This window comes from Trachypithecus francoisi, unplaced genomic scaffold (assembly GCF_009764315.1).
Source record: "Trachypithecus francoisi isolate TF-2019V2 unplaced genomic scaffold, Tfra_2.0 Lachesis_group8, whole genome shotgun sequence".
NCBI lineage: Eukaryota > Metazoa > Chordata > Mammalia > Primates > Cercopithecidae > Trachypithecus > Trachypithecus francoisi.
This window is the reverse complement of record NW_022681473.1, coordinates 63,949,976-63,966,732: the sequence shown is the minus strand read 5'-3', so window position 1 is coordinate 63,966,732 and position 16,757 is coordinate 63,949,976.

The following is a 16,757-nucleotide window of genomic DNA, read 5'->3' as shown; positions in this document are numbered from 1 at the left end:
AATGTCCATCAACAGGTGAATCGATAAACAAATTGTGGCATAGACATGCAATGGAATACTACTGAGCAAAAAGCAATGAACTGGTGGATAACTTCTGGAATGGTGGCATGAGCAGCTCTGCAAACCTTCCAGACCTTCTCTCCAGCAGAACAAGTAAAACTGCTAAAAGTTATACATACATAATTATCTATTTATATCTATATTGATATCTATTTATATCTATATTGATATCAATATAGATGTATGTTCCTGGGAATTGTCCTAAGGGCATACAGCAGATGAAGAAACATTTATTCAAGAAAACCTACTAAATTTCAGTAAGAACAGTAAGACTCTGGGACATTTGAGCTACAACTCTCTCCTTCCCTGACCCCGTGCACCTCCAGCTCAGCATGATGGAAACTCCACTTCAGGCAGATGAAGCCAAGAATGCAGGGCTCCTTCTTCTCTGAGATCCCAATCTTCTCAGCTCTGTGTTGCTGGAAAAATTTGTTAGCCACCGGCAAAAGAACAAAGTTGAAATCTTACTTTATTCCATATGTAAAAATTAACTCAAAATGGATCAAAGACCTAAATGTAAAAGATAAAACTATAAAACTCTCAGAAGAAAACTTCATGACCTTGGATTTGGCAATGTATTATTATTATTATTACTTTTATTTTTTCTTTGAGACAGAGTCTTGCTCTGTTGCCCAGGCTGGAGTGCAGTGGTACAATCTCAGTTCACTACAACCTCCGCCTCCCAGGTTCAAGCGATTCTCATGTCTCAGCCTCCCAAGTAGCTGGGACTACAGGCATGTGCCACCACACCCAGCTAATTTTTGTATTTTTAGCAGAGACGGGGTTTCACCATGTTGGCCAGGCTGGTCTTGAACTCCCGACCTCAAGTTATCCACCCACCTTGGTCTCCCAAAGTGCTGGGATTATAGTCATGAGCTCCCACACCTGGCCTGGCAATGTATTCTTAGAACACCAAAAGCACAATCAACAACAAGAATGTGGGGAAATATTTGCCAATTATATACTGGATAAAGAATTTGTATCTAAAATATATAAAGCATGGTTATAGGCTGGGGGCTATGGCTCACAACTGTAATCCCAGCACTTTGGGAGGTCGAGGCAGATAGATCAATTGAGCCCAGGAGGTCAAGGCTGCAGTGAGTGATGACCATGCCACTGCACTCCGGCCTGATAGAGCAGAACCCTGTCTCTAAATAAATAAATAAATAAATAGAATAAAAAGAACAAAGATACCAAGAACCGAATGCAATGAATGCACATTGACTGGATCTTGAATTCCTCCTCTATCCTCCCCAAAACTCCCCAAAATAGCTGTAAAATCCATTTTGGGAAAGTTGGGAGAAATAGGAATATGGGCTGGATATCAGATGATAGTATGGAATTATTGCTTTTCTTACTATTATGATCGTGGTTATGTATGACAAATCTTTGGAGTTGCACACCCAGGTGTTGGGGGTCATCCAGTGTCATGGTATCTGTGACTGCTTTCAAATGGGTTCAATTTTTTTTTTTGAGACAGGGGCTCACTCTGTTGCCCCAGCTGTAGTGCAGTGACGTGATCTTGGCTCACTGCAGCCTTGACCTCCCAGGCTCAGGTGATCCTCCTGCCTCAGCCTCCTGAGCAGCTGGGACCACCATGCCCAGCTAATTTTTGTATTTGTAGCAGAGACAGAGTTTTGCCATGTTGCCCAGGCTGGTCTTGAACACCTGGGCTCAAGCAATCTGCCTATCTCAGCCTCCCAAAGCGCTGGGATTACAAGGATGAGCCACCACACCTGGCCCTAGTTCAAATTTTTAAAAATGACAAAACAATGGAGCAAATAAGACAAAACAATAATTGTTGAGTCTAGAAGAACATATGGGTGCTAACTTGCTTATTGTATACTTTTTTCCTTTGTATTTGAACATTTTATTTTTTAAAAAATCAAAGGGAGGCTGGGCACAGTGGCTCACGCCTGTAATCCCAGCACTTTGAGAGGCTGAGGTGGGTGGATCATTTGAGGTCAGGAGTTTGAGACCAGCCTGGCCAACATGGTGAAACACCGTATCTACTAAAAATACAAAAATTAGCTGGGCATGATGGTGCGTGCTTGTAATCCCAGCTACACGGGAGGCTGAGGCAGGAGAATCGCTTGAGCCTGGAGGTGGAGGTTGCTGTGAGCCAAGATCACACCACTGCACTTCAGTCTGGGTGACTGAGTGAGGCCCTGTCTCAAAAAAAAAAAAAAAAAAAAAAAAAAAAAAAAAAATCAGAGGGAAACACGAAAAAACAATCACCTGCTGGGTACACAACAGGGCTTCTCTGGGTTCAGGAAATGTATTAAGAAGCCTGACGTTGGGGGGTGGGCAGCCCAGGTGGGGCCAAAATCTGGAGCCCTTGAGCTTCCCCCTAGAAGGAATATGCCCAGGGTGATAGGCAATGGGGAGGAGCCCCTTTACCTGGCATCAACCCATGCCAGCAAGGTGCAAATAAGTGGCTTTCTATGCATTTTCTCATTTAATCCTCACCACATCCCATGAGTCAGGTACCATTATTATCCCCATCAGCTGAGGAACCTCAGTCTAGAGTTAAATATCTACTTAAAGATCCTTCTCCAATCTAAGGGCTGGGCCTAGGCTTCTTGGAGGCCAGGGAAGTCATAGGTTTGTGTACCCTCAGATCAGCCTGTGGACAACCTGACCTAGCTCCTGCCCTGGGGGAAGAGGGGAGACTTTCAGGAACCAGGACCTCCACTAGGTAACCAGACCCAGAGGGAATGGGGTTGGAGTTTGAGACAGGGGCTCTGTACCTGCCCAGACATTGAAGGTCAAGAAAGAAAGTAGATGCGTGGCAGGGAAATTCACACAAGCTGTGTTGGCCACAGGTACCCAGGGTTGTGATCTTTCAGACCTCGTATTCTGGCACTTCCTCTGCTATCCCCCTCCTCTTCACACCTGTCACCCTCAAGCTTACACACACAAGCTCACTCTTTCATGCCTTCGCATAGGCTGTTCCCTGAGCCTGGAATACTCATGGCTCACAAGATGAATTACTATCATTCTTCAAGACCCAGTTCCAAGTCCCTGGCTCTGAGCTCCCTCCCCAACCCTACTTTTTTCTATTAGATTATAATTGATTCCTTGAGGGTCCCCAGACCTGCACAGGACCCGGCCTAGGAGACAATGAGAGTTATATTGATGGCAATGCCTGTCTTTCTTGGCCCTGCGGTACTCAGGGACCCCCCTCGGCCCCGGACTTTCTGCTGTCACAACCTCCACATCCTGAGTGGTCACTCTCTGTGAGTCTTCTCCCTTCACATCTGGGGTCACAATTTCTTCTATATCCCCAGTGCCCACCGTGGGGCGGCTCAGAGGTCCCACAGCGAGTGAAGGTTTGTGGTTGCATCTCTAGAGGGACTCATGTCACACTGACTGGACACCAGGTGGCGATGTCAGCCCAAGTAAGGGTTGGGAAGCCCCAGGCCCTAAGCCTCTGGCTCTGGTACAGCCTGGCACATAGAGATGGGGCGGAGTTGTCAAAGCCCCAAATTCCAGAGCTGCTTCTCCTCACCCCATTCAGTGCGCTCATGCCTGATTTTAAAGCTTAGGATGTCAGGGTTGGATTGACAGTAGGAAGCCTTCAGTCCCCAGATGCAAAGAGGAATAGCGACCTTCACGAGTCCACACAGCTGAATCAAGAGACCTCAGATCAGAGGGGTCTAGGTGGGCAAGTGGCCAGCTAAGCACCAGTCATTTCCTCCAGACTTTGCCACAAAGGACTGTGTAATGGGACAGCCCCTTCCCTTCTCTGAGTCTGCATCCTTCTGCCTCATGTTGGTAGTGAGAGCTGAGAAAGTGGCCAGAGTGCCGGGTTCTGGTCCTAATTCTGGTTCTCGTGTGCTGCTGTGGCCTGTGCTTACTCCCCTGAGCCTAAAGGACCTTGACTGTGAAATGGGGGCTGGACCCAAGAGCTCTGAGCTGCCAGGACTCCAGGATCTTCACTGGGTAGGAGAGGCCTGCGTGTGGGGCCAGTCAGCATCTTGGCCAAGGACAGGCTACTCTGGGAGCTGCCAGACGGAAAACATTTTCCGGGAGCCGGAAGGGCTAACAGAGCCAAGGGCCAGGCTGAGCAACCACAATGGACACTTGTGTGGAGGTTTAGCTTGGACGCACCCACAGGCCCAGCCCCTGGGCTGGGGTGGACACTGCTTTCTGATCTGCTTCCAGACTCAGCTCCTGAACAACCCAACCTAGGTCTAGAGATGGGAGCATAAGATGGGCTCATGGTCCAGCTCCAGAGTGATGCTCACAGGCTTGGTGCCAGTGTCTGAATCTCTGGCATCAGCCTTTCTGGAATCCTCTTGTCTAAATAACCTTACACAAAATTCAACATCCAGCTCTCCAACCAGAAAGGAGCTCCAAGACTGCAGGGAGCAAGTCTTCTCCTCAAGCCAACTCAGGGACAGTTGGACCAGCCTGGACAGACAGTTGGACCAGCCTGGTTTGCTGAAGAGCCTTGGCTAGGTGGTCCATCTGGGACACCTGGGCTCTAGTCCTGGCAGAGCCTTAGTTTCCTCTTCTGCTCATGGGAGGGAAGGAAGATTTTAATACTGGTTTAAGGGGACACAGATACTGGGGTGGGGGAGCTTCAAAAACATCTACACAACCCACCCCGCCCCCACCCCCCCGCCCTGCCTCAGGAAGGATTCCACCCAAACCAATCCAGGTAGACCTGACTCATCCTCCCCTCTTCCTGCTCCTCCTGGAGTCCTGCCTGAGGCTCTGTGCTGCCTCTAAAGCAGCCCTTGGGAAGCCATTCCAGACACCCTGTGGGCTGCACCAGTTTCCCCTTCTCTGGCTCCATGGTCTTGTATTCATCGCTCCTCAGGGAATGGGGTCCTGCTGGCCTAATGCTCACAGTCATCTCAGAAGCTGCTGCTGGGGTCCGTGATATCACCAGGCTCCCCAGGGGATGCTACGTCAGCCACCTCTGTGAGGTCCAGCAAACTGTCCTAAGCGTGGAAGGAGATGATGCACATAAAGGGCCTGCACGTAAACTCTACTGCACCATGTAAAGCACTGTACTAGGATGAAGTGCTAATATTTACAAGATGGAATTTAAAAGAGAAATGCAAGACTTTGTACTTGGATGGAATAAAAAAAAAAGGTTGAGGTCTTAGATGAAAGGAATGCAGTGGGATGTGGCCAGCACAAAGGTAGATTTGATGTCTGGATGCATTAGCAGAGGCAGAAAGCCTCTGGACTCATTCAAGCCTGCTTTCACACCCTCATGCCTGTCTCTAGAAGCAGCCCCTTCAGCTCTGAGACTGCCTTTTGCACACTGAGCTAAGACCAGCCTCTCATGACATCCACATAGTTTCCCTTGAGGCACAAAAGGAGCTGCCCCATGGTCTTGAGATTGCCCTATTAAGCTGGGAGGACAGTGGCTCTGCGTCTTCTCTGCTCTGGGTCTGACACCACCTGGGCAGGGCCTACAGCCCTGAAGCCATTCTTAAGAAATGTGAACAAAGGTCCAAAGAAGAGCCAGTTGGGAAGTTGTAGATTCCTCCACTGGTGAGGTGGACCAGAAGCCTAGGACACACCTCATGTTAGGGCTGTGAGAGTCTATAAATTTCTAAATTGATCTGACAATCTGACGTTCTGAAGCCTGAAACCACTTAGTGAGAAACTCAGCAAGCCAGGAGCCATGCTTTTTGTCTGTCAGCTGTTTATTTTGTATGGCTTTATTGCTGAGTGTGGATCAATAGACTTTAAAAAAAAAAAAAAAGAAAGAAAGAAAGAAAAAAAAAAAGAACCTTTCAGTGGGAGGCAGGGCTCTGCTGTCCAAGGTCACTTCTGTTTATTTTTGTCACTGGGACAACTGGGCGATTGGGAGCCAGGGCAGTGCCTGGAATTTACTCCTGGTTTCCTCCTCCCTACCACGTCCTTGCATTGTCAGCCCTGGGTCCTAAACCCAACCCAGCCTGGGTAAGAACAACAGCAACAGCGCAGACTGTAGAAGCGGGCAGCCTGGGCTGGAGTCCCTGCATTGTCATCTAATATCTGTGCAGCCTTCAGCAAACTGCTTTGCACTTCTGAACCTTTGTTCTCTGATTTACTAAACGTGAGCGAAAACATCTGCCTCCAAGACTGTTGTGGAGATTAGAAGGAAGGTGTGTCACATCAGGGCCCTGGTCCATAACAGGTGCTCAGTAAATGTGAGCTCCTTTCTCCTTGCTCTTTCTTTTCTTTGCTTTGCTTTTCCTTCCTTCCTTCCTTCCTTCCTTCCTTCCTTCCTTCCTTCCTTCCTTTCTTCTTTCTTTCTTTTTCTTTCCTTCTCTCTCTTTCTCTCTCTCTCTCTTTCTTTCTTTTTTTTCCAGCATCTCACTCTGTCACCCAGGCTGGAGTGCAGTGGCTGGATCTCGGCTCACTGCAACCTCCACCTCCTGGGTTCAAGAAATTCTCCCTCCTCAGTCTCCCGAGTAGCTAGGACTGCAGGCACCTGCCATCATGCCTGGCTAATTTTTCTATTTTTGTAGAGACGGTTTTTCACCATGTTGGCCAGGCTGGTCTTGAATTCCCGACCTCAGGTGATCCTCTCGCCTCGGTCTCCCAAAGTGCTGGGATACAGGCGTGAGCCACCACGTCCAACTTTCTCCTTGCTCTTTCCTCTCTTCGGGAGACAGTGATGCAGTGAGAAGTCCTGGACTGGGTGGGAGTCAGGACACCTGGGGCTGCTGGGAAGATTTTGCTCCCTGGTTTTGTGACCTACTATAAGGCAAGTCCCTGCCTCTCTCTGATGCTCATTTCATTAGCTAAGAAATAAGGCAGGGGTACCAGATAGTCTCTCTATGTGCCCTTCCCTTTCACAAGCCCTACATAGGGTACTGTCTGGCTGGATTTTACTTACCTGAACATGGTTGGTAAATGATTTGGCGTGGAAGGCAGGACCCCTGCCCCTGACACACTGGGTGACCTAAAACATCTCCCCTTCTCCTCTAGACCTTGGTTTTCCCATCAGTGTAATGGATTGGATGCTGTGGGCTCTGCAGCCCCTTTGATTCTGCTTATCCAGAATCCAGTGCTTCTCATGGGGTCAGGTAGGCCTAGTCAGGCCCGTTTTTGGGCTCCCCATCCATCCATGCACCTACAGCACAATCACAGGTTCTACATTCTCCGGGGTGGAATCCACCCTGTCTCCAACCTCATGGTCTTTCCTTCCACATCTTATCTGAGACCATGATTCCATTCCCCTCTCAGCTCTCAGTGTCCCACATGCCTCTGAGTCTCTTTAGGCCTTTCTTTTCTGAAATCCCAGGGTTTCCTCCGACAGGGAATCACCTTGACCCCTTCTGACTCATTTCACAAGAATAGAAAGAGTGCTTGCCTGAAGCAAGTTCCCCACATAATGGCCCACATCTACACGTGCACCACCTGCCTTCCCACCACCTTGAAGGCTTCCCTTTCCTTGAAGTTCTGTAGAAATGAATGGAGCAGGTTGAGCTGGAGGGCCGGAGGACTTCTGTGCAGTGCACATACATGGAGAGGTCTCCAGGGCACTTAAGAGAGTCCTGTGCTTGGGCATCCTGAGCTCGAGCCCAGGAGGTAAGACCCTCCTGGGTTGGTCTGGTCCTGGACAGCTGGCAGATGGCAGGTTCACAGCATCACACCCATTGTGTGGGCTGTAAAGGTCACCTGGGGTGGTGCATGGCATCATACCTGCTGGCAGTGAGGCCTGTGAGCAGCGTCACTGAGGGGCTGTGCCCAGATACTGCCCTCTAGCTGGAAGAGACCTTCCAGGGTGGAAAGGCCCAGTTCACCCTGCCAAACCTGGAGGGGGCCTGCCCCATCCTGGATCTGATTCTCCTAGAGGGGCAGCCAGGGGTAGAACTCAGAGTTCTCCTCCCCACTGGGACTGCTGTTGGCTGCCCTGCCCACCAGGAAGCAGTGGGAGGAGACTAGGGAGGTCTTGCCAGGGAGTCTCCCTAGAGGATAGGGGTCTCCTCTGGGCACCACTAGTTTGGACCCTATTTATCATGGAGTAGCTCACCACATTGTGCATGGTGGTCAGCATACACCCCAGACCAAATGCTCTTAGGGAAAGGGACTGGGTCATCCTGACCCCCAGGGCCCATTTAGGGCTTGGCACAAAATAGATGCATAAAAGCTTCTCCCATCTATGCCATGTTTTGAGTCTTCCCAGCATGGACCCATAAAGGCCCTAGCAAGGGACCTCCTTCCAACAGAAACAAAGAGGCCTTAGAGTGGGTAGTCCTTAGTTCTGAAGGATGGAATGCTAATATTAGCCTAGGGACAGCTCCTGAGGGGAAGTATGGCCTGTGGAGTGGGATGGAAATAGCCCATGGCATACCACCAATCCCTGATGATTTTGTTTGTTTCATGGTCCCAACCCACTCTCTGCATGGATCCCGGTCCCCAGCCCACCTAGACAGGCTTCCTGTGAATGGCTGGGTTTCTAGGTGTTTCATTTCAGTGTGAGGCCTCACGATTTCCTCCTCCTGGGGGTGCTTTCTTCATCCCCTTCTCCCTGGAAACTCTCCTGACTCCAAAGTCCACTGACAGTGGGACACAAAAGTGACCTTTCCTATCCAAGTTCCCCAACAATCCCAGTTTTTTCTACTTATCAGCCTAGCCCCAGAGTTATCGGTGCTGTTCGTCTTATCTGTCTCAGGAGGTTTCTCTAACAGAAAGCAAATACCAGCCTTGGCAGCCTCAGTTTCTCCACCTGTAGAATGGAGATAGTGATTCCTACCCTTCTAGGTGGATGTAAGGATTAAATAAAATGAGTCAACTCAGAACCCAGCACCAAGTCATCTCAGTTGTCCACATACATGGCAGGTAGTAAGGCACAGCCAACCTGCACCAAGATGCAGGAGCCTCAGAGTTGGGGTTCTCAGCCCTGTAGAAAAGCTCCAGTAAGCAGCTGAGCAACTCACCTCACTACCCAGGCACAGGGAGGAGTAGCCTGGGAATGTGGGAGACCCAGAGGAGGAGGCAGGCACATTATAAGGTGTCCAGCTAGGGGCGGATTGAAGACCACTGACCTCCACTGCGGACCTGTTATGTGCCTCACCCTCCGCTAAGTGCATCACAGGCTGTCACAGGAACTCACCCCTAGTTCTCAGGATCCTAGAGAAGTTACAGTCGAGACTGGCTCTTTCCACTGCCCCTGTACTATACCAGTGATGCCAGTGTACCTAGAGGCAGATGAGTGTTCATTTATAGATATATCATCCCAGGTGTGGTGCTCTTTCATGCAGTAAAAGTGAATGTACACTGTAAGGTGATAGGGATAACATGACTTTAAAAAGAGACTTTATTTTGAATTTATTTATTTATTTATTTAAGATGGAGTCTTGCTCTATCGCCCAGGATGGAGTGCAGTGGCATGATCTCAGCTCACTGTAACTTCCACCTCCCAGGTTCAAGTGATTCTCTTGTCTCAGCCTCTGGGGTAGCTGGGATTACAGGTGCCCGCCACTACGCTCAGCTAATTTTTGTATTTTTCATAGAAACGGGGTTTCACCATGTTGGCCGGGCTGGTCTTGAACTCCTGACCTCAAGTGATCCACCTGCCTCAGCCTCCCAAAGTGCTGGGATTACAGGCGTGAGCCACCACACCCAGCCTGAAATAATTTTAGATTTATTAGAAAAGTTGCAAAGACTAGGGGCCTTCTCTGGGGACCTTCAGTTTTGGGCGCTGCTTCTCATAGACTAGACAGCCACATTGTGCATAGCAGTCAGCATACTCCCCAGCCCAAGTGTTCCCAGGAAAAGGGGACTGAATCATCTTACACCATTATACACCTCACCCAGTTAGCCTCTTAAATTACTATGCTATGTTTATTACAACTAAGAAACAGTAGCACATTAGTATTAACTAAACTCCACACTTTAATTGGATTTCACCCATTTTTCTAGTAACGTCCTCTTTCTGTTCCAAGATCCAATTCAGGGTACCACATTGCATTTAGTCATCATGTCTCCCCACTGTGGTGACAGGAGAAACTGATTTTTTAACTGATGGCTTCCTATGGGAAAAAGAAGAGAAGGCTTTTTTTTTGTGACTTCCTTCACTTTCACTTTCACAATTTCACGTCACAAAATTCCCATCAGACATGTGCTTTCCCTGGAACCACCCAGCCCTGTTCTTCTTCCATCCTGATGCCCCACCCAGCCCTCAGGCCCTGAACACCCGTTAGGGACTCTCTGCTATCTCCTCTCTCTCCCTTGCTCCCTTTTCTTACTGGAGGATTTTAATTCTGCCCTACTACTCTGTATGCACCATTTAACACAGTCTTTAAGTATATCAAAGGCTATTATTCTAAGAATTATAAAACACCTGAAATTTTAGTTTTAGTCCCACTCTCTCCTGGAGGCAGAAACTTTATGCTCTCATGTGACTGAATGGGGGTAAATCCCCAATTCAGTATTTCCCCACATTCATCCCCCTTCTCTCTTCCCTGCAGTTCTCTCATTTCTTTTGGGAGCACTGCGGTTCCAGGGAAGCCAACTCCAGTGGGGGAAACATGACCTGGGCTTGACCAATCAGTGCATCCATCCTTCAGCCACAGTGATTGGGTCAGGCGTGGCCTTGTGACCCAAGATGATCCAATCAGAGTAAGTCTCAGGACCTTCACAGGCACTCTGGTTCAGATGCTCTCTTTTCTCAGGTTCCTGGAGGCACTCCAGTAGAGATGGGAGGGCAGTGGCCACTGTGTTACTGCAACTGGTTGTTGAGGAATTTTTACTTGTTGAGGTAGACACATGGAACAATTCTGCCTTTTTTTTTTTTTTGACAAGGTCTCACTCTGTTGCCCAGACTAGAGTACAGCGGCACTGTCATAGCTCACTTGCAGCCTCAACCTCCTGAGCTCAAGTGATTCTCCCACTTCCGCCTCCCAAGTAGCTGGGACTACAGGTGCATGCCACCACACCTGGCTCATTTTTTTTTTTTTTTTTTTTTGTAGAGATGGGGCCTCACTATGTTGCTAAGGCTGGTCTCAAACTTCCAAGCTCAAGCATTCCTCCTGCCTCGGCCTTCCAAAGTGTTGGGATTACGGGTGTGAGCCATCATGCCTGCCTGCTTTTTTGCTTTTATTTTTTCTTGACACTTTCCTCTTTTTGTTAAACGTCATAGATAGAGGTTTTTCTTTTAAATAACTTCAATTATTTAATTGAAGTTCAGTTATTAAAACTCAGACCAGTCTAGTTTAAAACTTCAATCTCCTATCCAGTTAATGGCATTCCTCCTACCTCAGCCAGGCTAGAATTGTGCTTGAAGGGCTTGCTGTGGAATGGGGAATGGCATGCCAGTTACACACTCTGCTCTCTTTTCTGGCCACTAGCCCCTGGGGGTGGAGAAGCAGCTTGGTGAGATCTCCTGCTGGCCTGACTTCACTCTGCAGGGGAAAGGGCTCCCTGGCTTTACTCTGGTTCTGTCTACCCTTTGTAGCATCTGTGATGTGGTGGTCTCCACAGAGGTGATATGTATAGTTTTGGGGGGTTCAATCCTACCTTGGCACCCTCATTGCCCAGGATTCCCACAGATATGGGCAGCCTGGCCTTCCTTTACCTTGCCATCTATCTGTCCCCTAGCCCCTCCTTCAGGTCTGGGGGCCCACTGCTTGGTCCCGTGGCTGCCAGCTGGCTCTCTGGCTCCTGCCCCTTCTTTAACCCCTATGCTCTTTCCCGTGGAGCCATGCGAAGTATGAAGAACTGAGAGGGGTGCCTCTATTTTCCTCCCAAGCCCACCATACCCTGGTCTTGACAAGCTCTTCGGACCCAGGCCCCTCCATAGGCCTGCTACTTTCAGAATTCTCTGGTCCATTATTTATATTCACAAATGACCCCAGCCTCACCAGAATACAGGCCAGGTCCTCCCTGCTCACAGCCCTGCTTCCTCGACACAACTTTATTTCCACAGCAGCACAGGATGAGCCTGCTGGGTTCGAGCTCAGTGAGCATGCCCGGAGAAGCTCCTCCCCTTCTTGCAGGCACCCCTCAGCCTCTTCAGGCATCCTCTTGGTTGCCTCCTCAGCCCCACATTTGGCTTTGAGGAGGAAGAGAAACATGGAGATTTGGAACCACTGCTGGTTGAAATGTAGAAGCATCAGCATCCAAACGGGCTGGGGGGCGCTGGTGGAATTTTCCATCTGGACCCCTCTCTCACTTCCCCTGCCTTCAGAGACAAGTCCCATCCCCACATCGTTGATCCTCCCAGCAGTAGGTTGGCCCCTGCCTGCCTCAGCTCTGAGATCCCCATCTCCTGTAAAGGGAAAACAATGATGCATTTACTGAGCTTCTTCAGAGGGCATCTGCCACAAGGTGGCCTTCCTGGTCACGATAAAAATGAGTGCCAGAAAGTTTCAAACTCCTGAGTCCTTGGTGTCCCTTAGTTTGTCTTTCAATCTGACCACATGTTCAGGGTCCTGTGAGGTGCCTGCAGGTGCCAATCCTCTTGGTGACCAGACTCTCCCAGTGGAAGGGAGTATCCCTAGGGCTTTAGCCCCTGGCTTCAGGCTGGCTCCGAGAACCTTCTGTTAGTGCTGACCTCCTGCCTGCCCCACCCCTGTCCTGCAGGGTCTCAGATTCAGGAGGCTGAGTGGTGTCTGCATTCCCTCCAACTCCCCAGTTAGCACTGGCTCCCCCAGCCAGAACTCTGTAGTTCGCTTATATTCTCTGAGGACTGCCCAGCTCAGCCCCACCTTCCTCCTTTCAAATCACCTTACCTAATGGGGAGAATGTCGGGGTAGTATCATTCAGGATTCTGACGAAAACAGATGAAAATGGAAGGAAGTTTTATTTATGAAGGGAGTATTTACAAAGTGTAGGGGAACAGCAGAGTTGTCACCACCTTTAGGCCTGAATGGCCAAGAAGACAGAGCAGTTACCGGAATCTGGAATGAGAAAAAGTCACAGAAAGTCTGCCACTTTGAGAGGGGCAGTTGAGTCTAGTTGAGGGACAGGGCCAGCCCAAGGGAGTATCACAAGAAAAAGCAGGAGTAAGTCCGGGCACAGGAGCTCATGCCTGTAATCCTAGCACTTTGAGAGGCCAAGGCGGGTGGATCACCTGAGGTCAGGGGTTCGAGACCAGCCTGGCCAACATGGTGAAATCCCATCTCTACTAAATATACAAAATTAGTTGGGCATAGTGGCGCATGCCTGTAATCCCAGTTACTTGGGAGGCTGAGGCAGGAGAATCGCTTGAACCCAGGAGGCAGAGGTCACAGTGAGCCAAGACCATGCCATTGCACTCCAGCCTGAGCAACAAGAGCAAAACTCCATTAAAAAAAAAAAAAAAAGCGGGAATAAATACCCTAATCTCCCTCTCCTCCCTTCCTCTCATCTCCAGCTGGGCCTCTCCATTGGCCAAACCCAACCCGAAGCCAGAAGCACAGACTATTGTTAATTAAGGCTGTAGTGGTCATCTTCCTATAGAGAGCAGGGTGGGAAATTGTAGGGAATGGAAGATATCCAGCACAGGATATCCAGTTTCCAGGGAATTCTGCTTTTTTTTCAGAATATGAGGTTTCCCTATAAATTACATCCACAGATATCTCTTCTAGCAGGACCAGATTCTCCATGCTGTGGTCAAGCACATCTTATGGCTCATAGCACACGTCTCTTCAATCTTAGTGCATATTGGGAGCACTTTTCTCCTTCCTGTTGTCCTATGAATCTTGGTCTCTCCTTCTCACTGGATATTCCTTAAGTGGCACTGGTCATTCTTGTGTAGGAATTGAGGGATTGATTTGCGGCTCTGAATCCATGTTTGATTCTTGCTGTCAGAGCCTAAAATCTCTTAATTTTTCTCACTTCTCTCCCTCTCTCCTAGCACCATCCTGTAACGTTACAGTAGGAAGCTCTAATCACAATTCAGCATCCTCTTTTTATCCCTGCGGCTGTATTCCTGCAAAAGTTTCTCTGTTTTGGTAGTATGTGGCCTTGACTTAGGATTTCAGTGCTTGTCTGGTAGCCAGCCCTGCCGCAGCAGACCCAGCTCCAGGAAATCCTGTCTCTGTAGCTAAGGCCAAAAGGAGAGGGAGTGGGGACCCAAATCAGCCCAGGGTATCTGCCTCAGTCCACCTCACCCCTTCCTGGAGACACTGGTTTCTTAATAAATCATGTGTCCTTCAAGGCTGGATTAAATATCAGTTTTGAGCCTGGGTCACATAAGGAAGTTTGGGGTTTTTTTGACATCAGTCCCTGAGCTCACTGCACAGGGTACGTGTCCTCATTTTTCACTGACTGCTGTTTTGCTACTCTCATTTCTGCTATCAGCACCTTGATTTCCTTTGAGAGACTTTCCCATCTCTACTCTCAGTTCAAGGAGTTCCTATGTGGTAGACCCCACATTCCCAACTCCAGAGTTGGGGAAATAATCCAGTTACCTACATGAGACTGGTACTTTCCCCAGAACTATTGGGAAGGTCGACATTTTCTAGCAGGGCTGATGATGTTAAGATGCAACTCTTGGAAGTTACTTTTCTGCCACATGGGGAGAGTAACTTGAGAGGGAAGCCAACACAGAGGAAGAGAGAGTGGTGAGATGGAGATAGATTCCTGGTGACTTAACCTGTGTGCCTGGATCTAGCCATACCTGAAGCTAGCCATACTCCTGGGTTTCATATTATGTGAGCCAATAATTCCAAAATCCCCTTTTATGTTTGGGCTTTATTTGATTTCCTTAACATACTAGAGATGAATTTCCATGATTTGCAGCCCAAAGAATCCTAATTAATACACCTTCTGAAAAATTCATTCTTAGGTCAGAATGCTGACCTCAAAGATATAACTTCCCCCTGGCTTTGGGGAAACATTCCAACACCAACTCTGTTTCAGCTGGATCGGCCTGCCCTGGTAATTTGGCAGTGATGGAGAGGGAGGCTCACATTTGGTTCTTTACATAGGGTAATAATTAACACCCAGTTTCAGCTGAGAATTGAATGGCCATCAAAAAACTTGGGCAGGAGCTGGGCACGGTGGGTCACACCTGTAATTCCATAACCCCAGCACTTTGGGAGGCTGAGGCAGGTGGATCACTTGAGGTCAGGAGTTCGAGACTAGCCTGGCCAACATGGTGAAACCCCGTCTCTGCTAAAAATACAAAAAATAGCTGGGCGTAGTGGCACATGCTTGTAATCTACTTGGGAGGCTGAAGCACCAGAATGGCTTGAACCCCAGAGGCAGAGGTTGCAGTGAGCTGAGATTGCACCACTGCACTCCAGCCTGGGTGACAGAGTGAGACTCTGTCTCAAAACAAAAAACAACAAAACCTTGGGCAGGATCCTAAAATGCAGTCTAGGTGTGTGCCTCCATTTACACCCCTCACCAAAGAGCAAGACTCAGCACTTCTTAGAACTGCCCCAAAATAAATCTTTACCTCAAGGCCTTAGTGAGGAATGGTTATTATATTGTAGATTCCTGTCTAGAGATGGAGGAGTGTTTTACATCAAACAGTCCACAGCAACTCTCTCTCATCTCAAGCAACCCCAGGTTCCTCTCCTCTCCAATGACCCCCACCTCCACCTTTCCTGCCCTCTCCCCACACTACCTTTTTTTATAGCACAATTAGCTCTGGAGTTCTCTTCCTTACCCGTGATATATAAGGCTGTGATCTAGCATAGGAAAGGCCATCACCCTGACCCTGAACAAGACTTCGTTCTCAGCAAACCAAAACCCTGCAACCTACCTAGGTATATTTTCCTTAAAAGGCATGGAGGAAGTTGCAAATTTTCTTTTCATTATGGTAATATCATTATATAATTTCAGATCTGAATTTTTGTTATATATGAGAACAATGACTTGATTTTTAAATCATTGTACATGACATGGATGTCAAATTACAATATAAAATAATTTTTATATTGTAAAAATTATAAAATATACAATATAAAATTATAAATATACAATATAAAATATATAATTTTATATGGTAAAATTTTTTATATTATATTTATAATTACAACATCAAATACTTTTTAAAAATTATGTACCCAGAAGGAAAAATATTAATTTGAAGCCATATTTTTTCCAGCTTTACTGAGGTATAATTGAGAAATAAAATGTTTATATAATCAAGGTGTACAATGTGATATTTTTACATAGGTACACATTGTGAAATGCTTACCACAATCAAGCTAATTAACATATTTATCACTTTACAGAATTACCTACATTTTCTGAAACATATTTTTTTCCTGTCATGTGTTATAATTCTTTAGAACCAAATACATAACACACTGCTAAATCACCCCCTTAACTGGAGATCAGTTTATGCAAATTACCCAGAGTCCTTTTAACACATTATTTTTCTGTTTAAATTGGTCATTTTGTGCTGTCACTTGCTCCCACAACTCTACAGATGCAGTGGATCCCTCCCGTCCCTTGCCCCAGCTCAGCTTCTGCTTTCTCCTGGCCTGCACTGACTCAGGCACCTACCCACTCCCTCTTTTCTGAGTCTTCCTCCTTCATCTTCTGCTTCCAACGGCTTAGCTTCCTCCTTAGATCTCAGGTTCAAATTCCTCAGAGGAATGAATGGCTGGCCCACTTAATCCCTGTCTTCCAGTTTGGGACCTGAGCTTTTTGGGTTGGACCAGCTCTGAAATCTCCAGCAAGTCCATAGCTTAGCTGCCCTGAGGCGTTCAGCTGTAGATAAGGGAGGTGGAGGCTTGTGGAACCGGGTGAGAGGAGAGCCCTTGAGCAAAATGGCTGGCATGACAAACACTCTGGAG